This window comes from Epargyreus clarus, unplaced genomic scaffold, assembly GCF_041222505.1.
Source record: "Epargyreus clarus isolate Ecla_fem2 unplaced genomic scaffold, WU_Ecla_fem_2.2 ptg000024l, whole genome shotgun sequence".
In the NCBI taxonomy this organism is placed as follows: domain Eukaryota; kingdom Metazoa; phylum Arthropoda; class Insecta; order Lepidoptera; family Hesperiidae; genus Epargyreus; species Epargyreus clarus.
The window spans coordinates 4,323,051-4,349,931 of NW_027332231.1; the positions used below are offsets into that span (position 1 = coordinate 4,323,051).

At 34.9% G+C, this 26,881-nt stretch overlaps 1 protein-coding gene across 1 annotated transcript in view; it reads right to left on the reverse strand.

The window, feature by feature from the left end:
* LOC140752540 (sodium channel protein 60E-like) overlaps nucleotides 1-25,951 on the reverse strand; it is a 253,565-nt gene extending 227,614 nt beyond the window's left edge. Inside the window, exon 1 of the mRNA XM_073086877.1 lies at nucleotides 25,576-25,951. The gene's annotated coding sequence lies outside the window, so the exon portion shown is untranslated. The remainder of the gene's footprint in view (nucleotides 1-25,575) is intronic.
* Between the last annotated feature and the right edge of the window lie 930 nt (nucleotides 25,952-26,881).

Below are 26,881 nucleotides of genomic sequence, written 5' to 3' on the forward strand. Positions count from 1 at the left end.
AACGTAAAAACTCCTGGTAAGGGTACAGAAACAATCTTGTTTCTTGTACCTACGGAAAAAAACCGATTCTAACATATCGTAGGAGACGTAAAAATAAAAGTTGCGCGATTGGCGACGAGGGTACCATAGAGCTAGGGAATAAGTTTAACAAGTCACATTACCAACTTGTTGTTTATCGCTATGTCCGGCTTAAATCAATTATAAAAGTTGAACAGATTCCGCATCGAGTTCTGGTAACTTCGTTAAGTACTACCTACTTTCAGAGCACGCCAATATGCTTCGAATTTACGTTCGAGACTTATCTCTATGTGTATAAATGCCTAATTCTGGTTATTGATAATCAACCTATTTTCGATTCGACATTTTGCCTCTTCAACATCTAGTATAGTCCGCGTAAAACTGCTAGTCCGCTCTGAATATAGAAATGAAATGTCGCCATAGCAAATTGTATGACTGACCTGACCTGCTCGCAACAACTTCAGAGCGGACTAGCAGTTTGGTGGGTAGTATGCCTAAAAACTAATTGTCAAGTATTAATCAAGATAGCTGATGTGATTTTTGGCTACTAAAGATTATTTGAAAATATCTAGTATGGACAAATTGACAAATGTCTATTAGGCAAACCAGTAGATAAAATTGGACAAACGGGCGTATGACAAAGTAATTAAGAACATTTTTCTCTTTTGTTTGTCAACCAACCTCCTTAGTTGTTTAACGAGAGTGTTAGCAATAAAGAAAAATCTGATTAAGGTCGAACTTTGACCATTTGACAAACTACTTATAGTCTCATATATATAAAAAAGAATAAAGGTATATTTTTGTATTTTATAGGACTAGCAAACTTATATTACAGAATTTAATAAGTTTGCTACTTATATAATTATAATTACCTAATTTCTGATTTTCCGGACATCACGGAAAGGGTCTTTGTAGGTAGTAATCAATGATAAATAATATAACGGTATGCTCCTTAGTAAATACATCCAATCTAGAGTGTAATCTCTAGGGATAAGCCGACTGACTCATGTTCAAAGATGCTGTAAACACTATTCATCACCATTAGACTCTTACATGATATATTGGATTGTATCGGTAAGTATGTACTTCTCATTTAATATTAACGACACAATGGTTAGCACTATTCTGCCAGTGGATTCCGGGTTCAATTCCCGGCAAAGTAGATCTTTATTTTCTGAATTAATTTAAAGTAGCTAACTAAATTACTCTTTACCACGCTTTTATTAGCTTGAGTTACGTCTATGTATGTATGTATGTATGTAACAGAATCTTTGAACTTAATTTTTACCCACTTAAAACAGTCCGATTAATTTAAAATTTTGAAATATTATCAAACACCTATGACAATACATGATTTTAATAATTTTATCCCATTCAACTCATTTGGTCCAGTATTTTCGGAGAAAACTAGCTGTGACACACAGACGGCCAGACACATGATGATCCTGTAAGAGTGCCTTTTTTTGCTTTTTGTACGGAACCCTAAAAAACGTTAAACGACCGACTCGCTTAGTACCCATAAAAGCGTCAAAGAAAGCTACGAACTTAACAAATGGGTTTGTTTACATTACAATACATCATTCACCTCTGCCCTTTACTCCCCTCCATGACAAACAAGATATCATCTGATCATAATATCCCTTTAATAATTCCCAGCCATGCCTTTATTTCGAGATTACAATTTGAAAAACGACGCCGAAATGATAATCAGATTCCTTAAACTGTTTATTAAGGACAAGATTGTGATTCAGAGGATTTTACTGCGATTTTTGTAAAGATTTTTCTAAGGAAATTGCTTTTTTGTATTTCGTACCTACAGTTGACTAAATAAATATTATTGTGACGGCTTTAAGCATCGAGGAGGTAAGAGTCAATTTGTTTTATCCCACTACGGCAGGAGATTTATGTTTTTCTATTGTATGAATGTATGTAATATCTTTAAATACCCTAATACATTGTAATATATGTGCTGTAGTTAGATTCTTGTTATTAGCACGAGTGACACTCTACGTATTAAAATGTAAAAAATCAAATCCTATCTTTAATTTACACTTCGTTTCATGTTTCAGAGTATTTCGATTTAGTTTTTAGGGGTTATATCATGTGTGAAGAATAATTCTTTACAGATGATCCGCACCTTAGGAACTAAGTAAAACATACCCTGGAAATATTATGTCTATGACTGAGATCCGGAAATACAATTTTAATATTAAAATAAGCAGGTAATATGTGCTAGAATATGTTAATTATATTCAAATAAATTCCGTTTATTCCACTTAGCGACGCTCGACTCTACCCACTTTTTGTCTATAGCTTACGAAGGTTATAATGACCAAGTGGAAAAGGTTTAACGACACCTCGCCGCCCTAACCTGAGGCCCTAACGTTTATTGTCGTCAACGCGCAATAATGTTTCATACAACCAATGAACGTTGGCGCTGTATGAAACGGCAATATGCGTTTATACGTTTTTATCGTCAAATGGTATGGTCTAATAGCAAAAGTACGGCTACTTTGAATGAAGTCAAAATACTAATATTGTTAGAAAACTTTTCAAATTGTTTATTTAATTATTTTGTTAATTAGTTATTTTAGGGATGATACTACTTTTATGAAAATAAGTTGTATTTATTAAGATTTTATGAGTTAGCATAAAAAAAAGGTGTCTCTTGATGTTTGAGTTGTCTCTTTGAGCGTGATTAAAAAGTTACTTTGTTAAAGATTTTTTTTTAATATTTTTATTATTATAAGTAAGCTAAATAAAGGTATAGCTCAAAATTGTAGGGTACATTTACTTACTAAAGTAGATTTTTAACATGAAAGAGTCTATAAATTTTGTGAGATACACAAGTAGTATATAATATACAAGAAAGTAGAGTAATTTGTCAAATTATTAATCATTCGCTAACGCTGAAGGCGTTATACTTTTCGACGGAATCAGGTCAGTATAATTTTAGTAATAACGCCGTTAAAATTAATTGAAATACGCGTCATAAACTAAACAACCGGCGATTCTATCAGCGACGCTAATTCAATGCGAGTTTTACGCTCTGGTCGTATCGTCAGCGAATATGAAAAGATATTTTTTGCTATATTTTTGATGTTAAGAGGCCTTTTTACGGTTCCCTATTACTTACGGAACCCTATTACTAAGAGGCTTAGTGGCTGTCTGTCCGTCTGTCCGTGGGTCCGTCAGTCAAAGTGTTCTAACTCCCGAACTGTAATGGTAAACAATTAAAATTTTCACACTGCATTTACTTTTATAGCTGCTATGTTTTGATAAGTAAAGATACTTCGCCGCCTTGAAATAGAATTAAACCACAAACGGCTGATTTGCCAGTTATTTCTTGAATTATTGACAAATAAACAACATTTTTAGAAAATTTACAAATAAATAACTAACACTGCGTAATTTACATAATAAATAAATAAGTACTTATTCCTTTTAATTCGTTACATATATCAGTTGGATAACGTGTTTTAGCATGTCTTATTTTAAGGTTAAGGTTAAAACACAGTAGCACTCTATTGCTGCTACAAAACTAAACACTCCTAACCATTGCGGTGGTAGCTTTGCATCGGAACTGCAAATTATATAAATTGCAATAAAATGTACTTTTACATTATTGAAATAAAAATATAATTAATTTCTTAAGAATTTTGATGAACGCGTTCACTTATATCTTCGTCGTATTAAGAGAGAAAACAATATATTTAACATTTTTTTTTATAATATAGGAGTAGCAGACGAGTATGCAGTCCACCTGATGGTAAGTGGCTACTGCCGCCCATGGACATCTGTAATCAACCCCAGATAGGATTAGATATTCCTACCTGAGGTCAGCCACAGATGCGCCGCTACCCCTGAGGACTAAGCTGGAACGCCTCGGAAAAGTCTGTCTCCCTTACCACACCCTTCAAACCGGAACACAGCAGCGCCTAACACTGCTGTTATGAGGCAGAAAAAGGTGTAAAAAATAAAATATTGTATCGCCTACTATTTACTCGTCCGTAATGTAAAAAGTACCTGTATCGGCTATTGTTTTAAACGAGATAATTATGCCTCCTAATTTAGTATCAGTTAATGTCATTAACTGGACGTAAACAAATGTGGCCATTAATTAGTCTAGTCGATACCCTATTTATGCAATATCTGGTCATTCTACCCATCAATCTGTATATTAAATTAGTATAATTTTGCATTATAACCGCAGTGTTAAGCGTTGCTGTAATTTTTTTAAGGGTGAGGTAATGTCCTCTACATTACCACACTATTAAAATATACGAGATGTTTCAATGTAGAATTCAATGTAGTATTTCTCCCTATTAATAGCAGTGTCAAGCGCTGCTGTGTTCTGGTTTGAAGGGTGTGGTAGAGGAGACATATTTTTCTGAGGCGTTCCAGCTTAGTCCTCAGGGGTAGTGGCGCATATGTGGTCGACCTCAGGTAGGAATATCTAATCCCATTTGGGCTTGATTGCATGTGTCCATAGGCAGTAACCACTTACGAGTACCATCAGGTGAACTGCATAACCGTCTGCTACTTCTATATAATATATAAAAATTAATAACACATCTGTGAAATAAAGGCCTTTTACTCGTACGCGTTAAGAAATGTTTTGCATTTATTTTCTGTTCCTCGCCTTCGCAATCTTGTTCTAAAGAAGTCATATACCACTTTGCACCTACAGCTGATACTCAGTTATTTTCTTTGTAAACTTAAGTATATTTGTACCAAGAAGTTGAGAATTCTCGCTTTCGAATGAAAAAGATGATATTTTCTTTTCCAGACTAGATATAATGTTTTAGTACTGTTTGAAAAGAATAACTAATTAAAATTGCTTGTGTGGAAAATTCTGCCTTCTTCTTTATTATGGGTGAAAAATAGAATCTATTGAAAAAAATACTAATTTGTGGTTACTAATAAAACCTCATCTTTTGTTTCTTCATTTAAGTACTCTCTTTATGAATGCAAAATATATTTAATACATATAAGTAAATAAAATTCGAGATTTTGACTTCAAATTAAAGATGTTTATTTTCTTATTGTATTTGCCTTACCACGCCCTGCAAATCTGAATACAGCAGCATTTTCTATACTTAAAGCGGATATAAGTATGATAGTAATGCCTACACAATCGGATAAGGAAGATTCTACAACTTGAAATAAGTGATTAGTATAATGACATAATTTCGAAAAATCACGTGAACCTATGCCATAAATCTATTACAAAACACGTCTAAAGACATATCACTGGACAATAATTACTTACTAATTAACTCACGTTATCAACGATGTTAATTACTTTCAAAGCAATCAATCCTAACAAAATCAATACTTAAGCGATACAGTAACCTAAAACTTAGGTTGACTAAAACCTACATATTAGGTACGTAACCTGACCTTTCTGCGTCTGTAGGGACGAACGGGGCCATTTGTGCATATTTTATCACTGAAAAATACGGTAGCACTACGCAAGAAATCAAGAAGTTTGGCAGATAAATAATATATTGGATGCCTACGTCAAACACTGCGCAACGATGTGAAAATATGGTCTCATAAGACTTACTTTTACCTACAATCTCCCCAGTTCGCGATACACGACATGGAATATGTATAGGTTATAGGAATATACGGTATCGAGGAGCACAAATGCTAATTTTGAACGTAATCGTAGTAGCAAACGGATATTGACTCTGGGCACCTGTCTTAAACGCTCACCTATGAGCAGAATGTATGTAGAATGTACGTGTGTATGTACCTAGTCTAAACACAATGGGAGATTTGCTTGTTTAAAGCTAAGTAATAAGTATTAATATATTGGTACCCTCCAAGACAAGAGCATTCTTCTTGTCACGCAGATTTATATGTGTGTGCGTGGATGAATTAACTTGCTCATAACCGTCCCGTGGGCAGGAAAAGCATATGTAAAAGATGGTATGCAAGTGTCATGCATGCGGACTACAACTACGTGCATGCACAAGCCCGGTTTATAGGCAAAAAGTCGCAATTTTTAACAAAAATAAAATGCTGCAGCATTCGAACTAGAATCATAGATTAGTAAAGATTACTCACTCCTAACAAGAAAATGTACCCAGTTTTGAGAATTGAAATAGTTGCGTAAACAAGTTTTCCCACGCCTCCGTGCTAATATGTCCCTAAAATATTTGAAATATTGTTATTTTTATTTATTATGTAAATTACGCAGTATTAGTTATTTATTCATAAATTTTCTATAAAAATGTTTTTATTTGTCAAGAATTCAAAAAAGAACTTACTAATGAGCCGTTGGTGGCTTCATTCAATTTCAAGGCGGCGAAGTATCTTTACTAATCTATGACTAGAATTCAAATGTTCTATCGCCGTAAAGTAGCATAACGCGTTGATGCTACAGTCCAAAGAGTGAAATTTATACTCTTCGATGCGAACTTCGAGAAGTTGAGAAGTCTCGCATCGCGTCACGTCGATGCAATTGACGTAAGTACACTCAGCCGGACATGAAGTTACTCGTATTTCTAACCAGCTCGTTTCTACGTTTAAGTATGTAAAATACTCTAGAAAGAAAACTACCGGATTCTCAACCTAAGTATTAGGTTTTTATATCTAGTAGGTACATTTTATTCTATTTTATTAGGTATAGTCCGCGCCAAACTGCTAGTCCACTCTGAAGTTGTTGCGCGCAGGTGTAGTCATACAACGGCGACGCGATTCATTTCTATATTCAGAGCGGACTAGCAGTTTTACGCGGACTATAATTGTTTATAGATCAAACATACCTGGAGATCATTAAAAATTAATAATATGTTTGTTTAATTATTATCAGATAGTACCTCATTGTCAGGGTACTGAAGAGACAGCTGGGCCTTTTCGGCCTTGTCGTATGTTAGTGAACACCGATAGACGTCGAGATGCCACCAAAAATAGAATCAACGAATCGAAATACATTTGGACCTACCTCGCTACCTCTTGGGTCTAATAGTATCCTATTTTTTAAACTACAATAAATCTGACAAGCATAGCCTAGTGGTTAAGAAACTCGGCCTCTCGATCGAGGGGTTCGAGGTTCAAATCCCAGATGCACCTCTGATTTTTCGTAATTATGTGCGTATTAGAAATTAATTATCACTTGCCAAAACGGTGAAGGAAACCATCGTGAGGAAACTTGCATACCTGAGAGATTAAAAAAAATCTCAAAAGGTATGTAAAGTCTACCAATACGCACTTGGCCAGCGCGGTGGACTATGGCCTAATCCTTCTTCATTCTGAGAGGAGACCCGGGCCCAGCAGTGGGACAATAATGGGTTGATGATGATGATGATGATGATGAAATCGTACACAAGCGTATAGGAACACTGTAACATGTGATTTATTAATCTATTGATAGAAAAATATTTTCTTAAATTATAGAATTTCGTTAACGTCTTTTAATTAATAGAATTTCATAAACGTCTTTTAATTAAACTAAGTGCCAAAGCTATTTGGTTATAAAATGGTTCGTTACGTATCATATTCACTTTATTCTATTGTACTTTAAAAATAGGTAATTTATTAATAATCCGCTGGAAACTAGGCATACAATTTCTTTGTAAACTTAACCTTGAAAATTCAATCTATTCTAACCATCTACAGTACCGTTGTTGTAGGTAAACGTTTTATTGAAGAAATTCTTCAAAAATATCCGAGGCTTTGTTATGAGCTTGTAAAATATTCCTTTGAAAACTTTGTGGGCAAGTATTTTATATGTTAGCAGTACATATATTAATATAATTGGTGATATTATATTTTGCTGGTAAGCACAAGCTCATTGCAACGAAAGGAAGCCTACGTGATACGTAGTCATACTTTGCCGATGTGGATAAAAAATGTTGCTTTTTTGTCAATTAGGTATCCCTTCATCGTTCCATCTATTAGAAGTTTTGGCACCATCCCAAGGGTACTCATGATAAACAAGTCCTAGAATATATTTCACCATCCGCAGCAGGTTTCATTATCATTTAAGCTATAACTAGCCGGAAAATAGTGAAGTGATTAACGGCTGAGCTAGATTATGTAATATGTGAATGTATCTCTCGAATTCGCTTTTCCGGTAAAACGACACGTTGTGAACATAACTCGCACATCGAAATAAAGATATCCAAACGAAGCGATCAGATAAATATCTACTTATTAATGAAGAGAAGTCAGTCGATCAATATTATTTATAACATATGAAAATACATGTGTTTATTGGAGTAAAATCTGCGAGGAGTAAAAGAAAATGTTTTTACTCCTAAACTTTTAAAACGAATTTTCAGAAATTCAAAACTTGTTCATCCAAAGCTTGATTGTGTAATAGACGAGCCGTATCTCGTCCGATATCTCGATTTCGCTTTTCCGGTAACGGCACGTTGTAGCCATAACTCGGTGTATATCGAAACGAAGCGATCAAATAAAAATCCACTTCATAATGAAGAGAAACCGGTCGATCAATAGCTCCAACAATGATTGCATGCCCATAAACCCGCCTAGCCTCGCTCAGTGCTTGCTAACTTAACAAGAACTTTCCGAATCACTAAACAGCTATCGTATTTCAAAGCCTAATTGACTGGATATTTCTGGGAATAGTGTTTAACGAAGCAATTTCAGCTAAATTATTTAATAACATAACTATATAACTATAATGAACTAGTTTAAAGCGTTATTTTAACTAATAGTTTATCCTACTAGTAGATTTCCAAGAAGACTACTCATATATGTTTATTAAAATATAACCCATTTATTTTAATGAGTTTATCAAAGCCCATTTTTAGTTAATTTAGGCCAAAATTTCAAATGGTACGCCGATACGTGATATTCCAGGATAATAATTGGGGTATTCAAACATTGAGCATCAACAAATTTCATCTCATTTTCTGAATTGTTTGATGCATTTGAACAAAATTTCATAATGCTAGTTGTCCGGCCTCGCTGTGCATTATCTGCTAGATATTCGGTTTTATCAACTGTGTAATTTCCGTGGCTTTCAGTCGGATTAGTAAGGTTTATATTTTTCTTTATTTTTCTTTCACTTTTTGTTAAAAAAACACAGGTTATCTTAAAGTATGTATGTAAGTATCGAAGAAAGATCTGCCTATATCGTAATTGATAAAATGCTAATTCCCTTTGACAATTTCGTAAAAAATCTGACACACAATTTTCTATTGTCAGATAAGATTCATCGTAAACAAAATATAACAAACTGTTTCGTCAGTTAACTTATTATGTCGTAAGCACGCTGATTCCGAGTGCCCGTAGCCATTTTATGCCAGTAGATTAGATTTGGGAGGAATGATCTCGAACAAATCGGGAAAGGTCTTGCTTCCCCCGTCCTAATGAAAACGTGCCGGAAATATCTTAAGGTACCTTCCTTAAGATGTAGCGATTACGTAAACACAAAACTTACTTATGTTGTTTGGACAAATAGTATAGGTTTTGGGTCTTTGTTTAGGACATAATACGCATTAGAACAGGACGGGAAAGCACGTTACAGGACTCTCAGTTTTTGAGATACGTGGTAACCATTCCCAACGGTGAAACATAAAAGGAGTCCAAGTCAAAGACTAATTAAACTTTGTTAAGAATATTTTCACAGAATAAATTATTTCAATTTAATTATCGCTACACCATAATAAACCTTTCTTAAATATAAAGTCTTTTATTAAACGAAGAGATTAATTAACAACCAACATTTGGTCAGAAAATATGTCGATACAATTTAAAACATTTTAAACGCTGCAATGATATCGGAAATACAATATAATGAAACGTATATTTTAAATATATTGTTTCACGTAAATACGTTAACCAAACGACAATTTAAATACAAAATTGAATAGCTCGCATGACATTACCCGACTCATTCATTTCGCGTGTACCCTGTGACCTTTAGAACGCGTCCGGCTTTGCCGCACAGCTCCCGGTTCATGTTCCTGACTCACGTCTTTGTATAAATCAACTTTCATATACTTGTATCCATAAATCTCGAAAATTAACCGATGAATTTGCGAAAAATTAAAAAATATAGACAACGATGTCTTGAAGTTAGTTAAGTCTTTTAATGTTAAAATTATTGAATAGCTTTTCTTAAATAAAGATTTAAAAGGACAATGCCCATGAAAGTATGGACCGCCGTCCAGAGTTGCATCAAATTGAAACTTGTTGTGGACGATGTATCATTAACCAAATACTACCACTAATAATTATTTTTTAGATCAGCACCCGGGTTCTGAAGTTATTTACCGAAATGTTACATAACCTCAAAATCGAAAATATCCGACGATAGATTGATGGTCGGTTTTAACTGATAGTAGGTACCTATAATGTAGTTCGATTAACATATTCCATTTACTTTTAAAGGTATTAGGTGAAAAAAACCTAAAATAATCCTAAAAACCTAAAATAATGAATTCCGAGTATAAAATACCGCCATTTTAATTTTTAAGAACAACAATCAACATTTCGTCTTATTTTATCTTAAATGGAACTCCCATGTTCAAAGAAACTATTCTGATCGACAAACTATGTAAAAAAATCAAAAAATAATTTTAATATTACTTTCATTTTGATGCATGAGAAAAATCATTATTCAAAACACTAATAGATCTTATTGAATTCCGAGTATAAAATTCCGCCATTTTAATTTTTAAGAACAACAATCAACATTTTGTCTTATTTTATCTTAAATGGAATCCCCTGTTCAAAGAAACTATTCTGATCGACAAATTATGTAAAAAAATCAAAAAATAATTTTAATATTACTTTCATTTTGACGCATGAGAAAAATCAGTACCAAGAATGGGCATTCTCCTTTCATCATAAAATAAACAATATATTTTACAAAAAAAAAATAAACGCCATAATAATATTCCGAAATACAATTTAATGAAACCTATATTTGCAATACACTGTTGTTGTTTTATTATAATACTAGCGGAACCCGCGGCTTCGCTCGCGTAAAAAATATGGTATGACATACAAATAACTGTAATTGTAAATTTGTACCTTTAACAATTTTAACGATAAAGAAACATTAATATTTTTATTTTATTAATTAAATGATCTTAAATAGGAATACATTGTTTTCGTCACTGTGTTCCTAAATTGGTCAAGCTTTCAACAGAAACATACACTAAAACTCTAATAAGTGGACTGCAATAAAACTTCTTTAAAATACTTATATTTTCTTGTAAGATTCATGTAAGATACAATAATTATTATTTAGACTATTCCATAGGAACCGTCCATGTTATTCTCTGACCTATAAAGTACCTAACCACTATGCAAAAATCATAACGACCCATAACGTATACATGGGAACCCTATGGTAACTGTTGGGTGCCAACCGTATTCAACAACTTTTGGAGTTTAGCATAAGGTATGCGGCCTCACATACAGTGGTTCTTTCCATGGTCGCTGACTGGACGATTAGAGCTGCCATTCTTGCCGCCCGCAACCCCAGAAGTCCCCCTTTAGTCTCTTACGTTAGCAAAGGGATACTGTAGCCCTGTTCTAGCCCAAAAATTTTATGCAAGGTTAATGTGTCTACCGCATCACCATCACTAATCCACACATACTCGTAACCACAACCATACCCCACGGCAGGGACAAAATATCAGCAAGCAATGTATCCAAAGTGGTTGTGATGTAGTCAGTTTCTGCAGTCTGTACTTTTATCTAAACACGCCAAAAGACGTATAACTTCAATAACGGTTTTTAAGGAAACTTCCTTTACTTAGAGTACCGTAATGGGGTTGAATGTTGAGTAGCTAAAAATGATGAAACAGGTGTCTGAACAGAAAGGCATACTGCATACACCCTATTATAGCCGTCTTAAGGGTTGATCTAAAAAAACAGTGACTCAGATACTTCATTGTGTCTAATGATAATTTTCATAGTGCTTCCTTCTAAATTAACGGATTTTAAACAAAGTTCCAACCTCTATTTTCTTCAACCTTACCTCAACCTTAAGGGTTAATTTTCCCAAACCGAGAAATTATTATTATATTGTTACAACCAGAAGGCCAAAAATTTTTCCAGTCCCTGCTTCCAAATTAACGGAGTTTGAAATAAAATTCCAACCCCCATTTAACGACCCTAAGAGATGATTTTCCAAAAATTATGAAATAGGTGTTTAATTATTTTGTATTGAAAACCCAAATACCGATTTTCATAGAGTTTACATTAAAACTGGGGGACTTTCATACAAACTTACCACCCTTATTTAACCCACATAGGGGTTGTTTTTCCATAAACGGTAGAATTAAAGTTCTCCTATATCTAACCCTTTGGCAATGGCTAACTTTGATAGTGCTGGCTTCCAAAATGGCAAATTTTAGAATAAGCTGTTAAGGGTTGATTTTGGAAAAACTCTTGTATAAGATTTTTATTATTTTTAATCGGAAAGGTAAATATGAATTTTCAGCGAGTTTGGTTTAAAATTGACGGACTTTCATACTAACTTTCAACCCCTATTTAACCCCCTTAACGGTGGAATATAAAAAAATCTTAGTGCGCATTTACATTATAAAATGGAACTATAGTCTAAGTTTCATGATTCTAGCTTCAGTAGTTTCGGCAAAACCTTGATTAATACGTTTTGAAAGTGAGTATCTTTTGGCTTTTATATATTAAAAAAATATATTATTTTATATCGGTGTTATTTTAAAATTATAATATCTTCTAAGATGTTCATTGAAATGAAGTGATGTCAAAGACAATTTTGTTCACAATTAAATACTCTTAATCAACAACACATTTATTTGGATAAAGATTAATATTATTACGTTGATACAACTCTTAACAAATAATGCATTAATTTAGACTAAATTGGATTACCATAAAAACGGTTCTAGTGAGTTAATCTTAAAAGATAGACATATACTGTCGCGGACATTTTTTTAGATCATTTCAAGAGGAATAATTCTTTCATACATATATTTTCGGTATCTTGAACCGTTTTCGCAGCGCACGCAACGGAAGCTCTCAAGGATGAATAATTTTCCCCGCTTTTTTCACATTTTCCATTATTTCTTCGCTCCTAATAGTTGCAGCGTGATGTTATATAGCCTAAAGCCTTCCTCGATAAATGGTCTATTCAACACAAAAATAATTTTTCAATTCGAACCAGTAGTTCCTGAGATTAGCGCGTTCAAACAAACAAACTCTTCAGCTTTATAATATTAGTATAGATTAGAGTAGCAGACGAGTAGTCCACCTGATGGTAAGTGGCTATTGCCGCCCATGGACATCTGTAATCAACCCCAGATAGGATTAGATATTTCTACCTGAGATCGGCCACAGATGCGCCGCTCACCCCTGAAGACTAAGCTGGAACGCCTCGGAAAAGTCTGTCTCCTTTACCACATCCTTCAAACCGGAACACAGCAGCGCGTAACACTGCTGCTATTAAGTACAAATAAGTATGGCGGTGGTGCCGCCGGAGGCGAACCACAAAGGGTTCTACCACCTGTAATATGTGTAACTTGTATCCATAAAACTCAATTAGCTGATGGATTTACTTAAAATATGACAGTGTTTATATCTAGCTTTCCTAACATTCCAAGTATTAAAAAAATCCGTACCTTACTATGTACAAATTGTACAATGCACATAATAGGTATCTTCTTCCACTTATAACACGTTATTTAACTAAAGTGTGTTGAATCGATACGATCCACTATATACTTCCACATGCATTTAACGGAAAGAAAGGTACATGTCATACAACGGAAAAAAGTTACATAACTCTAACCAATCAGCCAGCCAGCCATATAATTATTTTATATTTAGAATGTGAAACATCGTCACGGCTAGGATCAATAAAGTAAACAGATAGTTCAAGGCCATCATAATGTTTCAAATTTCAATAAAAATTCAAAGTATAAATCTATTTTTAGCGTAGGGTAATTCTTGCATATCAGTGCATTTTTCTTTTTATATAATATAGGAGTAGCAGACGAGCATGCATTCCACCTGATGGTAAGCGGCTACTGCCGCCCAAGGACATCTGTAATCAACCCCAGATAGGATTAGATATTCGTGGGGTCGGCCAGAAATGCGCCGCTACCCCTGAGGACTAAGTTGGAACGCCTCGGAAAAGTATGTATCCCTTACCACACACTTCAAAACGGAACACAGCGCTTAACGCTGCTGTTATTAGGTAGAAATAGGTGTAGCGGTGGTGCCGCCGGAGCCGAACCACAAAGGGTTCTACCACCTTCAAATGCATGGGGGGCACCTTCAAATACCAATTCATTGCATGGGGGAGACGCCGGCTGACTTACATATCACTATCGACTATCTTTGTCTTCAGGAGTCAACGTATGTATGATCGGCTTTGAAGTGGGACTCCTGTTCTATGATTAGTTGGTTATAAATATCCATGGGCGACAAATACCACTTAACATTAGGTTGATTGTATGCTCGCTTACTACTTCAATGTTAGAAAAATATAGTACAATAAAAATCAACGATGTGGTTAGAAACTCGGCCACTCTTACGGGAGTTCAGAGGTTCATACATGCAAAACTGCACGCCTGAAAGTTCTTAAATAAATCCTTTGCAGTCGGGTAAAAAAGTGCTCAAGGATATGTGAAGTCTACAATAAGCCAGTGTGGTGGACTACAACCTAAATCCTTCTCACTCTAAGATGTAACCTATACCCAGTGATGGCACAGAAATTGGTTCACTAAAACGACGATACAAGCACAATAAATTTCCCCGATCCATTAACAATAATCCTAACAATATAACGTACACGAGCCTAATTACAATTAATAATCCCCTTGGGCTTTCCGTTGACATAAATGAGTGTACGTTTTCACTTGAAACCTGTGAAATTTGAGACCGAAATAATTACGTGGCAAACGGAGCGCACTGATTAAATTTTCTCTGATATTAAGGAGTTCGAGACGTGATTTGAAGGTGGGATTCGTGGGAGTGCAGCGGCAACACTGTCACACATATTTACGCAACTACCTAATTACGGTGTATTACTATGTTCTGTTTTACTAGATGTTGATTTTAAGCTCAAGATGACCCCAGGAATGATCTCTGTGCCGGTCTGACACGTAGTGTGTTCCGGGTCAAATCCCTAGCAAGACATTTATCAAAATGACAGATTTTGATTTCTGTTCCGAGTCTAGTATTCTTTTAATCATCTTTGTTCGAGGACAACACAGGATTATTGTGTATAAAATTAAAATAATATGAATTTTAAATTGACAACTATTCCTGATGGGCAAAAAAGATTTTTTTAAATAAAAAGTCTTAATTAAATTAATTTAAATAAAACCAAATCATCTATTTTATCTGAACCTGGTCACTCGTTACGAAGATTGTCAAAAAAAATACAATTTCTAATTAGCTTTTAGGAATTTTAAGAATTATAACATTTTACATAAAAAGAGAAAGGTACAGATAAGAAATATCTACGCATTTAAAGACATAATCGCCTTCAAGACACCAACGGAAATTATAGGGTTTTTCTGTGGTTTTTAGTCTATTTAGTATTCAAGACAATACGTTGACGTGGGAAGGGCGTTAAACCCGACGAAAATATTCATGAATGACAACCCCAGATTATTATATCATTATTCAAATACCCACAAAAAGGCGTTAGCACCGATCGATACGCATTTTACATTCAAAGGGAAAAAGCAGGAACAGAGATTATTTAATTTTATATTGTCAACGCTTTTACCTACGTTTATATTTTTGGTATTTCTTTCGTCGAATTTCCATAAATAAAACATCTCACGAAGTCACTGTTGATTATGGACATTCAAAAGGAAATCTGGACATTTACATACATTCATTCATTGGAAAGAATTTGAACAGATGAGCATTCTGCATACGAGCTTGAAGTCCACTGTACTGCTGCTGTAGTTACTGCCGCCCATAAACATCAGTGACCCATATAAAACATATTATATCTGAATTGCAGATGCGTTTCCCCACTCCTGAGACCTAACATGGTTACTTCACTAATTGACTATATAAATATACTAGCTGACCGGGCAAACTTTGTACCGCCTCAAAATCTATTTATCAAATATATTTTATATAAATTATAGCCTATGTTACTCGTGGATAATGTAGCTTTCGAATGGTGAAAGAATTTTTAAAATCGTTCCAGTAGTTTTTGAGCCTATTCATTACAATCAAACAAACAAACAAAGTTTTCCTCTTTATAATATTAGTATAGATGAAAGTCAGCCTTCATCTATAATGAATCATCATAAACGGGTGTGGTTGTATCTCGCCGGATGAACCATCTCAGGTATATCAGTATACTCGTATATCGTAACAAGAAGGTCAATTACAATTCCGAAAATGTTGAATATACCCCTATAAATACACGTACCCAATATAAATTAAACCCTTATAAATTTAGTACGTCAATTATAAGTAGTATTAAATGTAGAACATAAGTTATTGACACTAAGTTATTTACAAATCTCATCTTTATATCTAGCAGGAACACCGACAAAAGCTCCGAGCTTTGCGTTCCGCTGTGGATTGGCAGCTTACGGTTATTCGCGTATCATCCTTTCACGATATTTTCCTTTAAAAATAAAATATATTTTTCATAGCTTCGGAAAAGGTAATAAATACGATGGGCGTTTTTTATAAATGGCGATAATTATTTTGAGTTTTAGAATTGAAAGTAATACACGACATGATATGTTATTTTTTTCATAATAATAATTGCAATTAACTATTATGAAAATCAATCTAAGTTTGGTCTACTACAGATCGAAATTTTCGCAACCTGCCTATTCAGAAAATGTCAAATATAAACCGTTGGTAGGCAACACATTGGATAGATTGGTAATTAATAAAGAGCTAATACATGAGCGACAGCTCACGCCGAAGTCCAGTGCCGATGGCAGCTGACGGTCGTCGATAGTCTCTTTTCTTTCTGCAAAACCCTTTTCTTCACTTTTCTCATTTATTTCCGTACTACAATTGGAAAATTTAACTAAAAGAAAATTAATTAAAGGAAACGAAGTCTAAAAGAAAAAACGGTATTTAGATAAGTCTATTAGTCTAATTTCTGTAACATTCCATTAGATTTTTTTATAATATTGGAGTAGCAGATGAGCATGCAGTCCACCTGATAAGTGGCTACTGCGCCCATGGTCATCTGTAATCGACCCCAGATAAGATAAGAGAACTAAACTGGAATGCCTCGGAAAAGTTGTTGTCGGAAGTCAGAAAAGGACTGCTGTTATTAGGCAGAAATACGTATGGCAGTGGTACAGCCTGAGTCGTCCCGCAGAGGGTTCTATCACCTTCAAAATGAACAAAGAAATACAATATTTAAATTTAAAAAGTCCGTAACTCGTCAAGGGAACTCAGGGCGAAAGCTTTACCCAATGACTGAATAGCGAAACATAATAACCGTTTCCGGGTTTTAGAAACTCGTTAACCAAAGGTAGCAAGTTAGATATTAGCCATTAATCATTTTCGGACAGTTCCGAAGTTTGTTAACCAAATTTCCGACAGAGTGGTTAACTTCTAATTTCATCCATCGATGAATAGTCTGAAAATATTTTGAATATCTAATTATATGCATAAGTGAATAATCTAAAAATATTTTTGGGCAAGTGGGGATTGGTAGCCATCACAAATCTTTGCGACTTTTTTAACTCACAGGTGTTTAAAGTTTCCTTAGGAGATTTCCTTAGGACGTCCATTGTTATAATAAGTGATTATTAGTTTCTAATACCCACATAACTTTGAAAAATCAAGTGCGTCACGGGGATTCGAACCTTGGACATCTCGTCTATGAAGCTGAGTTTGAACCACACTGCTGCTTTAAAATTATTCGTTTATGTTAAAAGTATTCAACTACCATAAAAAAGTAAGCGGCTTTGTTAAATAACCTGAAGCTTTATTTTACAGTTCTATAGTTTATAAATAAAAAAATGATTTTAAAAAAGTTTTTGCATTCGTCAACTTCTGCAGTTTTTGGGCACAAAACAAATACAGGTCTGTGATTTTAATATATTTATTAATGAACGCATTTAAATATTCATTTGTTTATTTTGTTCAAAGTAATTTTTAATTTATTCTATTTCTAATTTACATATACATTAAATTGTTTAGTTGAGTAGTGCCTACAGACCTTCCAGCCATTACTGGCCCAACGGCAGCCAAGCGAATTGGTACAATTCCCACGGTGGTAGATGGGGCATGTAAAAAGTAGATAAAGCCAAATACAGAACATCCTCCTTTCGAGGAGGTAATAAAAAAGAGTAGTGATTATTAAAAAAAGACAAACTGAGTTTTTTATCGGATTTTCTCAGTCGAGGTCACGTTGCGATCCGGTAGTAGTTAAAGAAAAAATATTGTAACTGACAATTTGTAAGTACCTCCGTAGCCCTATACTAAAGATATACGCTTCTTATATATAAAATTCTGGAGTCACAATGTTAGTTACCGTACACCTCCGAAACGGCTTTACCGATTGTCACCAAATTATACATATATGCGGAGTAGAGTAGTTCTGAGAATCGGCTACTATCTATTTATCATACCCCTAAGTGATAAGGGTTGTTCACCCTTAACATTTTTTTTTTATTTATATGGCAACACAACGTTTGCCAGGTCAGCTAATTAGTAAATATATTTCATATGTCATATTTCAAAGTCGGTAAAAAATTGTTCTATGTGAATCGTTCCAATAAATGATTTTGTTTTTAACACCTTTACATGTCTATTCGTAAACGATCGCGTTAATAATGTAAGCGAAACTTGAGAAAGCAAATATTCGTAGGTTCGAAGTTAAACAAGGCCTATAATTGCATGTACATATTTGCTACGCCGTAAGTAGCTTAGCGTCGACACCGACACGCCGTAGACGATATTTCAGGTGATATTTGATACAAGCTTTTGTATCGAACTCCGAGTGTTCATTATAACAATAGATTTATATTAATAAGGTAAAACGTTGGATAGATTGATTATTAATAACGTGAGTAAAAAAGATAATATATGAGCGACAACCTAAACCGTCGGCCAGTGCCGATGGCAGCCGACCATCGTCGACCCGTGCCGACGGCAGCCGACCATCGTCGACCATCTCTTTTTTTTCTGCAAAATCCTTTCACCTTTCCTTCAGTTTTCTCATGCCCCCTGTGCATGATTAAATTGTTATATAGAGTGTTCATTATAATAATAGATGAATATGAATAAGACAAAACGCTGGATAGATTGATTATTAATAACGTGAATAAAAAAGATAATCGACAACCTAAACCGTCGACTAGTGCCGATGGCAGCCGACCATCGTCAACCATCTCTTTTCTTTTCTGCAAAACCTTTTGACCTTTCCTTCATTTTTCTCATGTCTTCCAGGTTGAAACTACAATAGGAAGATTTGACTCAAAGGAAAGTAATTAATATAATATAATATAGTATGTAAGCGGAACTTAAGAAAGCAAATATTCAGTTTGAAGTTAAACAAGGCATATAATTGCATGTACATATTTGCTACGCCGTAAGTAGCTTAGCGTCGACACCGAAACGCCGTAGACGATATTTCAGGTGATATTTGATACAAGCTTTAGTACTGAACTCCCATGTGCATGATTAAATTGTTATATAGAGTGTTCATTATAATAATAGATGAATGTGAATAAGACAAAACGCTGGATAGATTGATTATTAATAACGTGAATAAAAAAGATAATACATGATCGACAACCTAAACCGTCGACTAGTGCCGATGGCAGCCGACCATCGTCAACCATCTCTTTTCTTTTCTGCAAAACCTTTTGACCTTTCCTTCATTTTTCTCATGTCTTCCAGGTTGAAACTACAATAGGAAGATTTGACTCAAAGGAAAGTAATTAATATAATATAATATAGTATGTAAGCGGAACTTAAGAAAGCAAATATTCGGTTTGAAGTTAAACAAGGCATATAATTGCATGTACATATTTGCTACGCCGTAAGTAGCTTAGCGTCGACACCGACACGCCGTAGACGATATTTCAGGTGATATTTGATACAAGCTTTTGTATCGAACTCCGAATGTTCATTATAGTAATAGATTTATATTAATAAGGTAAAACGTTGGATAGATTGATTATTAATAACGTGAGTAAAAAAGATAATACATGAGCGACAACCTAAACCGTCGGCCAGTGCCGATGGCAGCCGACCATCGTCGACCCGTGCCGACGGCAGCCGACCATCGTCGACCATCTCTTTTTTTTCTGCAAAATCCTTTCACCTTTCCTTCAATTTTCTCATGTCTTCCAAGTCGCAACTACAATAGGAAAATTTGACTGAAAGGAAAATTATTAATATATATTATAAAGCAAATATTCGTAGGTTTGAAGTTAAACAAGGCATATAATTGCATGTACATATTTGCTACGCCGTAAGTAGCTTAGCGTCGACACCGACACGCCGTAGACGATATTTCAGGTGATATTTGATACAAGCTTTAGTACTGAACTCCCTAGTAAGTGATTAAATTGTGTGTGTATAAAGAATAGTATAGTGCCGTAAAGGATCAGTACATAAATAAATGAAAGATTACTTTAAGTTAAAAATGTATAGGTTAATAACTGCAATTGTTATTAATGTTTGAAACGCTATTCTCGTATCAAAATGGTTGTATCATCTTTGTTAGATTGAAGAATTTATATGCTTGTTTGCTATACTTAAATATAAAATTGAATTGTTTTTAGATATTTTATTTTTATGCCTGTTTGAAAATTGTTGCATCGATTTAGGTGAAACTTTGATGAAATGATTTAAAAAAAGTGGCAAAAGGAAATCGCACGGTCAAAAATGTATCTAGGCCTGTTTATTTCCTTATTTTTGCAGACATTTGAATTACACAAAAAAGTAAAATGCGCATTTTAATTAAAACAAATGTTATTTGTACGGATAACGCTTAAAAACCCTTAGTAAATCTAGGTAAATTTTGTAAGGATAAGAGTTTTTTTGTTCCTTACGGAGCTTATCGTAAGTTGTAAATGAGCGCCGTGGGTGTAGCGCCAATAGCTGTTACTACCTTAAATATTACAGGTTTGACAACAAGCGGAACACGTTGTTTATTTTTATTAAATTAAAATATTGAACGAGCATAAGGTGCACCTGAGGTCGATCACAGATACCTACCTCTGAAGACTGTTGGAACGCCTCGTAGATATTAAGTGTATCTTCCTTACTGTGATAGTAAGGGAAATACACTTAGTTTATACCCCTCAAACCAAAATACAAGTACTTATCGACTCTTACGAAACAAATATAAGGAAAAAGACTGCAAAATCGAACCATAAAGGTAAACTTTTAAAATATAATTGTGGATTACAATTATTTTACGTATTATAAACAGGAACAAATAAAGCGATACAGGCCACAAAAACTTTCCTCATTAGAATACTATCTGGTCTGAATAAACTTTTCTGAAATATCATACGGTCTGGATACTTAGTGTCGACGCTAAGCAGCTTACTGTTGCAAATATGTACATGCAATTACACTTCTTGTTTAACTTCAAACCTATATTTACTTGCGAGTAACAATATAGACATATGCAGACCAATGTAATGTTTGAATGGTATAACAAGTATAATTGACTGAGGAGGTACCTCCACAACATCTATTTTTAAAGTGGAGCAGTTCTGCAGTGGAAAGGTGTGGATGCCGGCAGACTTACGGGGTATAGTCCGCGCCAAACTGCTAGTCCGCTCTGAAGTTGTTGCGAGCAGATATAATCATACAATTTGCTACGGCGACGCGATTCATTTCTATATTCAGAGCGGACTAGCAGTTTTACGCGGACTACACTACCTGAATCTTCCAGATTGGTAAAGCATCTATGATCAGTTTCGGGTAGAACACGTATTCTAAATAGTCACAGATATCCGTGGTAGTGCCGATTTACGATGCGGTGGAGTGCAATCTTATTTGCTACTTCATGCTCATAAAAATTTAGATATGTATATAATTTGATATAAATATAGGTTAAAAAAGACAAGATTTTAATCCTATAGCATATAGGTGCCACATATGGTGCCCCCGTGGACAAACCACAAATGTTTCCAATACTAAATTACTCCTAGTTCTGTTATATAATTAATTACTAATAAGTCACGTCTTCTGTGTATAATTTTCGTGATAGCTCAAACAACGGGTCCCTTTAGTACCCGAAATCCTTGCTACGTGCTCCCACGCTTCAATGACGTCACTATATTACATATCATCTCAACCCGTTTCTATCCCTTTCAAGCACGAGTGTCACACACAGTTAACAGTTTAGGTCATAGTTCACTACACTGGCCTTACGGACTATGTATGTCACACACTGCTTAAGATTTTTTTGTTAAACTTATATATGTAGCTTTCCTCACGATCTTTTCTTTCACCGAGCAAGCAAGTGATAATTAATTTATGCGGTTACAAAGTTGTGTGCATATTGAAAATTAATTACGCTTGCTTAAGACGAAAGAAAATTTTAAGGAAATTTTCTTTGTACTTGAAATTTCCTGTGCCCAACGGTGGGACACTAATGATCTGACAACTCCATCACAACCAAATGTTTCATATAAAAATATATAGGATTATTTTCAGGGTATATGTGTGAGTAATGTTCGTGTATCTACAATGAAATATTGAGTATTTCGGGTATATCTGAGGTTGGAAAATGCCGGCTGGTCTGTGGTTTACGAAGGCTTTGGCTACGTAGAATATTTATAAAATAAGGGATATGTAACTATATTTTCGAAAAGCCTGCCTAATTTTGTGACTGTCCAATAAATCTTTAAAAGGTTATAAGGCCCAATCATTACTTTTTGTATTTTGTACATTATCGAAATTATTTATTATAAATAATGTACATATATACAGTTTATTTTTAAAATTACGTTTATGTCTTGTTAGTTGCAACAATTATAAGAAGCAACACTTATCCAGATAATTCAATAATAGAAACGGTTTCAATCTCAAAATTTCTCAAAAAAATCAGAGGTCACACCTTCGGATTTGAACTTGCCCTCCACTGAACTAGCACTACGTTTACGATTAATTCCGTGTTATATTTGTTACACACACATTACCACGTTTATTTGTGTATTAATAAATTAACGCTATAATCCGAAACTAAAGAAAATTCGAACCGGAAATAGTAATTCTACAAATTGTGTAATAATAAAATTCAATGTTACATCCATGCGATAATCCCGTGTGATATTTGTTACACACACATTACCATGCTTATTTGTCTATTAATAAAGTACGCTGTAATCCGAAACTAAAGAAAATTCGAACCGGAAGTAGTAATTCTACAAATTGTGTAATAACAAAATTCAATGTTACATCCATGCGATAATCCCGTGTGATATTTGTTACACACACATTACCATGCTTATTTGTCTATTAATAAAGTACGCTGTAATCCGAAACTAAAGAAAATTCGAACCGGAAATAGTAATTCTACAAATTGTGTAATAATAAAATTCAATGTTACATCCATGCGATAATCCCGTGTGATATTTGTTACACACACATTACCATGCTTATTTGTCTATTAATAAAGTACGCTGTAATCCGAAACTAAAGAAAATTCGAACCGGAAGTAGTAATTCTACAAATTGTGTAATAACAAAATTCAATGTTACATCCATGCGATAATCCCGTGTGATATTTGTTACACACACATTACCATGCTTATTTGTCTATTAATAAAGTACGCTGTAATCCGAAACTAAAGAAAATTCGAACCGGAAGTAGTAATTCTACAAATTGTGTAATAACAAAATTCAATGTTACATCCATGCGATAATCCCGTGTGATATTTGTTACACACACATTACCATGCTTATTTGTCTATTAATAAAGTACGCTGTAATCCGAAACTAAAAAAAATTGGAACCGGAAGTAGTACTCGTAATTCTACAAATTGTGTAATAACAAAATTCAATGTTACATCCATGCGGGAACCATAAAAACGAAGTGTTCGATGTATTGCCCCATTTCTTCGGCACCGGTATGACAACAATGGGAAATTACTTTTTCAAAATGGAACACTTGTGCTGTGCTATCGGCGTTGCTCCACGAACCGTAGCGCAACGGGAAAACGTGAGAAAATTAAAGAGAATGTTCGGGGAAACTCACATATAAATAACTATTTGCCCAATGTATGTGTACTGTAATTTCCTATTACACTTCAAAGGAATGTTGTAAACTACCCAGCACTTTCTTATGTTGTCATGTTTCTTTACTTTACGTATTTCCTAGTTAGATTTTGTATAGAAGTAATAAAAGACCATGCTGCTATTATAGGTAGCCTCTGGCGCTCATACACATCGCTAATCAACCCCAGATAAGATTAGAATTCTACCTGAAATCAACCACCAAAACTATGCTAACCTAAAAATTAGAATGTGCCGGTTAAGTATTTCTCCCTTACCACTCCCATCATTCCAAAACACAGGAGCGCTTAATACTGGTGTAATTAGGCAGAAATAGATGTAGCGGTGGTGCTTTCGAAATCTTAATCAAAGGAATTTACAGCCTTGTAAAGACGTATTCGTTACAATCTAAAAATAATGATTTTTAGATTATATTCTTCTAACTGGAGAATATAAATTAAAAAAAGCCTACCTAAGGGTAGTGTAAATTTCACAATTAACTTAATAAACACTAAAACATAAAGCATTGCTCACACAAACACAGCTAAGTTGTAGCTTTACGTTTTAAGTTAAAATTACTCATTAGTCACACAAAAAATATTTACGACTATAGTTTAACTATTGTTTATTACTCCGGCACCGTTATGTTGCAGATAAATTACTGTTAACGTTATGGCTAACTTAAGGTAAGGTGTATAGTGACCCTAAAGTATGACGTCAATATGGAGCAACAAAGGACCGCGTTACAATAACATAATTCTGGGGACTGTAATGTACATAATCATCTATCATTAAGGGCACGACTGGGCACGGGCTTCCGTATATTAAGATTAAGAATAGCCTTATGATGACTATAGAATTTATTACGCTCAATGCAATTATTTTACATCAAATAAATTTGAAAATATTATAGGAAATGTTTTAAGATGTTTAGGCATCTTCACGAAACGTTACAGAAATGTTTGTAATAATTGTAATGTCTTCAAAATTCCGGTTTTGTATTTGACCTGAAACGTCCTACCGGCTACTGCTATGTAAATATAATATGGCATTGCTATGCTATATGCTAGGTGTGTATATGTATAAGAACTTCTTGCGCCATAAACCACGTGTATCGCTGCGGACTTGTTAATATTTAATAACGGTGTAAAACGACATACTTGCTTATTAAATGTATTAACGGAGGATCTATAGATAAATTTGTAGGTCGCAAACTAAGTTTAAGTTCAGTTATGTTCACAAATAACTATTTGAATATGTGAATTCAATGTGGATAGGTAAATTTATACAAAATTATGAATTAAATGATCTATCTGTTTGAATAAATATGATAATTCATTAATGAATGTACAAACTTTGAAACTTTAAAACTTAAATTACATACCTTAGTCGTCTGAACACTTGATCATGGAAACTTATTGGTCCTAATATATCGACATTACGTCGAGTGTTGAAATCGATCTGTAATATTGAAGTAGGTCAGGACAACGGCCACTGGGGTCCTCATCTCGCACCACCCTAAGCCTCATTATCACTTCACGGGTTAAAGTATAATTAGAGTATAATCGCGCGGAGCACGAGGTCCGGCGTGACCGGCAAACGTAAACAGTCAGTGAGCGATGATCGATAATGGATCGCGGGTGATCGATCGCATCGGAGCGCTCACCTGAGCTCGCGCAACAGTGTAACTCGCGTCATGTTCGCGGGAGTGTCGTGCGGGGAGGCGCGGCGGGCTGGCGCGGCGCGCGCATGGCGGCGCGGCGGCGTTGCGGAGCGGGCACACGGGCGTCCGGCGCGGGGCGCGAGGCGGACTGGCCCGGGTGACGCCGCGACGCGGGAGCCGCGCCGCCGCGTCTCATTGCCCTAAATTCGCGCTACACAGGCGGCACAATAATTGTCGTAGCTGCAACCGCGACGGCCGCACAGCCAGCCTATCGATTCGCTACGTTTCGTGAAAGTAAAAAGTTAACTCGATCGAATACAATGCGGTCGGAGTCGTACGCCGTGGGTAACGCGATCCCACGCTTTTCTAGGTCACAAAATCGCTTTAAAAGTTACTATCGATTATTTACCTTGGCGCCGTGAGTTTATAAATAAACTTACGGAATGTAACTTCAAGATACGAAGGAAAGTTTAGATTTAGACATAGACCGTATAAACAATGATTATTTGGCGCACATTAAATCGTTGTACGTTTGGGAATATTGCTCATCCTGTGATCGTAAAATAGGATAATACATATTAAAATTACGAAACCTAAATAAGAATTAGTTAAATAAATTGGTTAATATTTACACTTCATTGCTAAATTCCGTAAAAAGTCTGTTTATAAAATTAAAAAAAGAAAACAAATATCACATTTTGTTCGAATGAATGTTGCGTATCTATAAATCTTCTCTATACTTGAATATTCAACAGCAATACGTCACGGCTATATTGCAATATGCTAATGCGGACAATGCAGGACTGATCCGACCGATACGTGATGTCCACGCGTGACGACATCCGCTCTACGTACGTGCTACGCTCCACGAGCTACTGCGCTACGTCAGCGCTACGGCGCTACAAACATTCACTTATTCATAACTTGACACATCTACGACGACATATATCTTCACGGAGCTTACCTTAGCTTTATCAAATGATATTTGTATGAGAGATGTATTTTATGATTCGTAAATTTGTTTAAA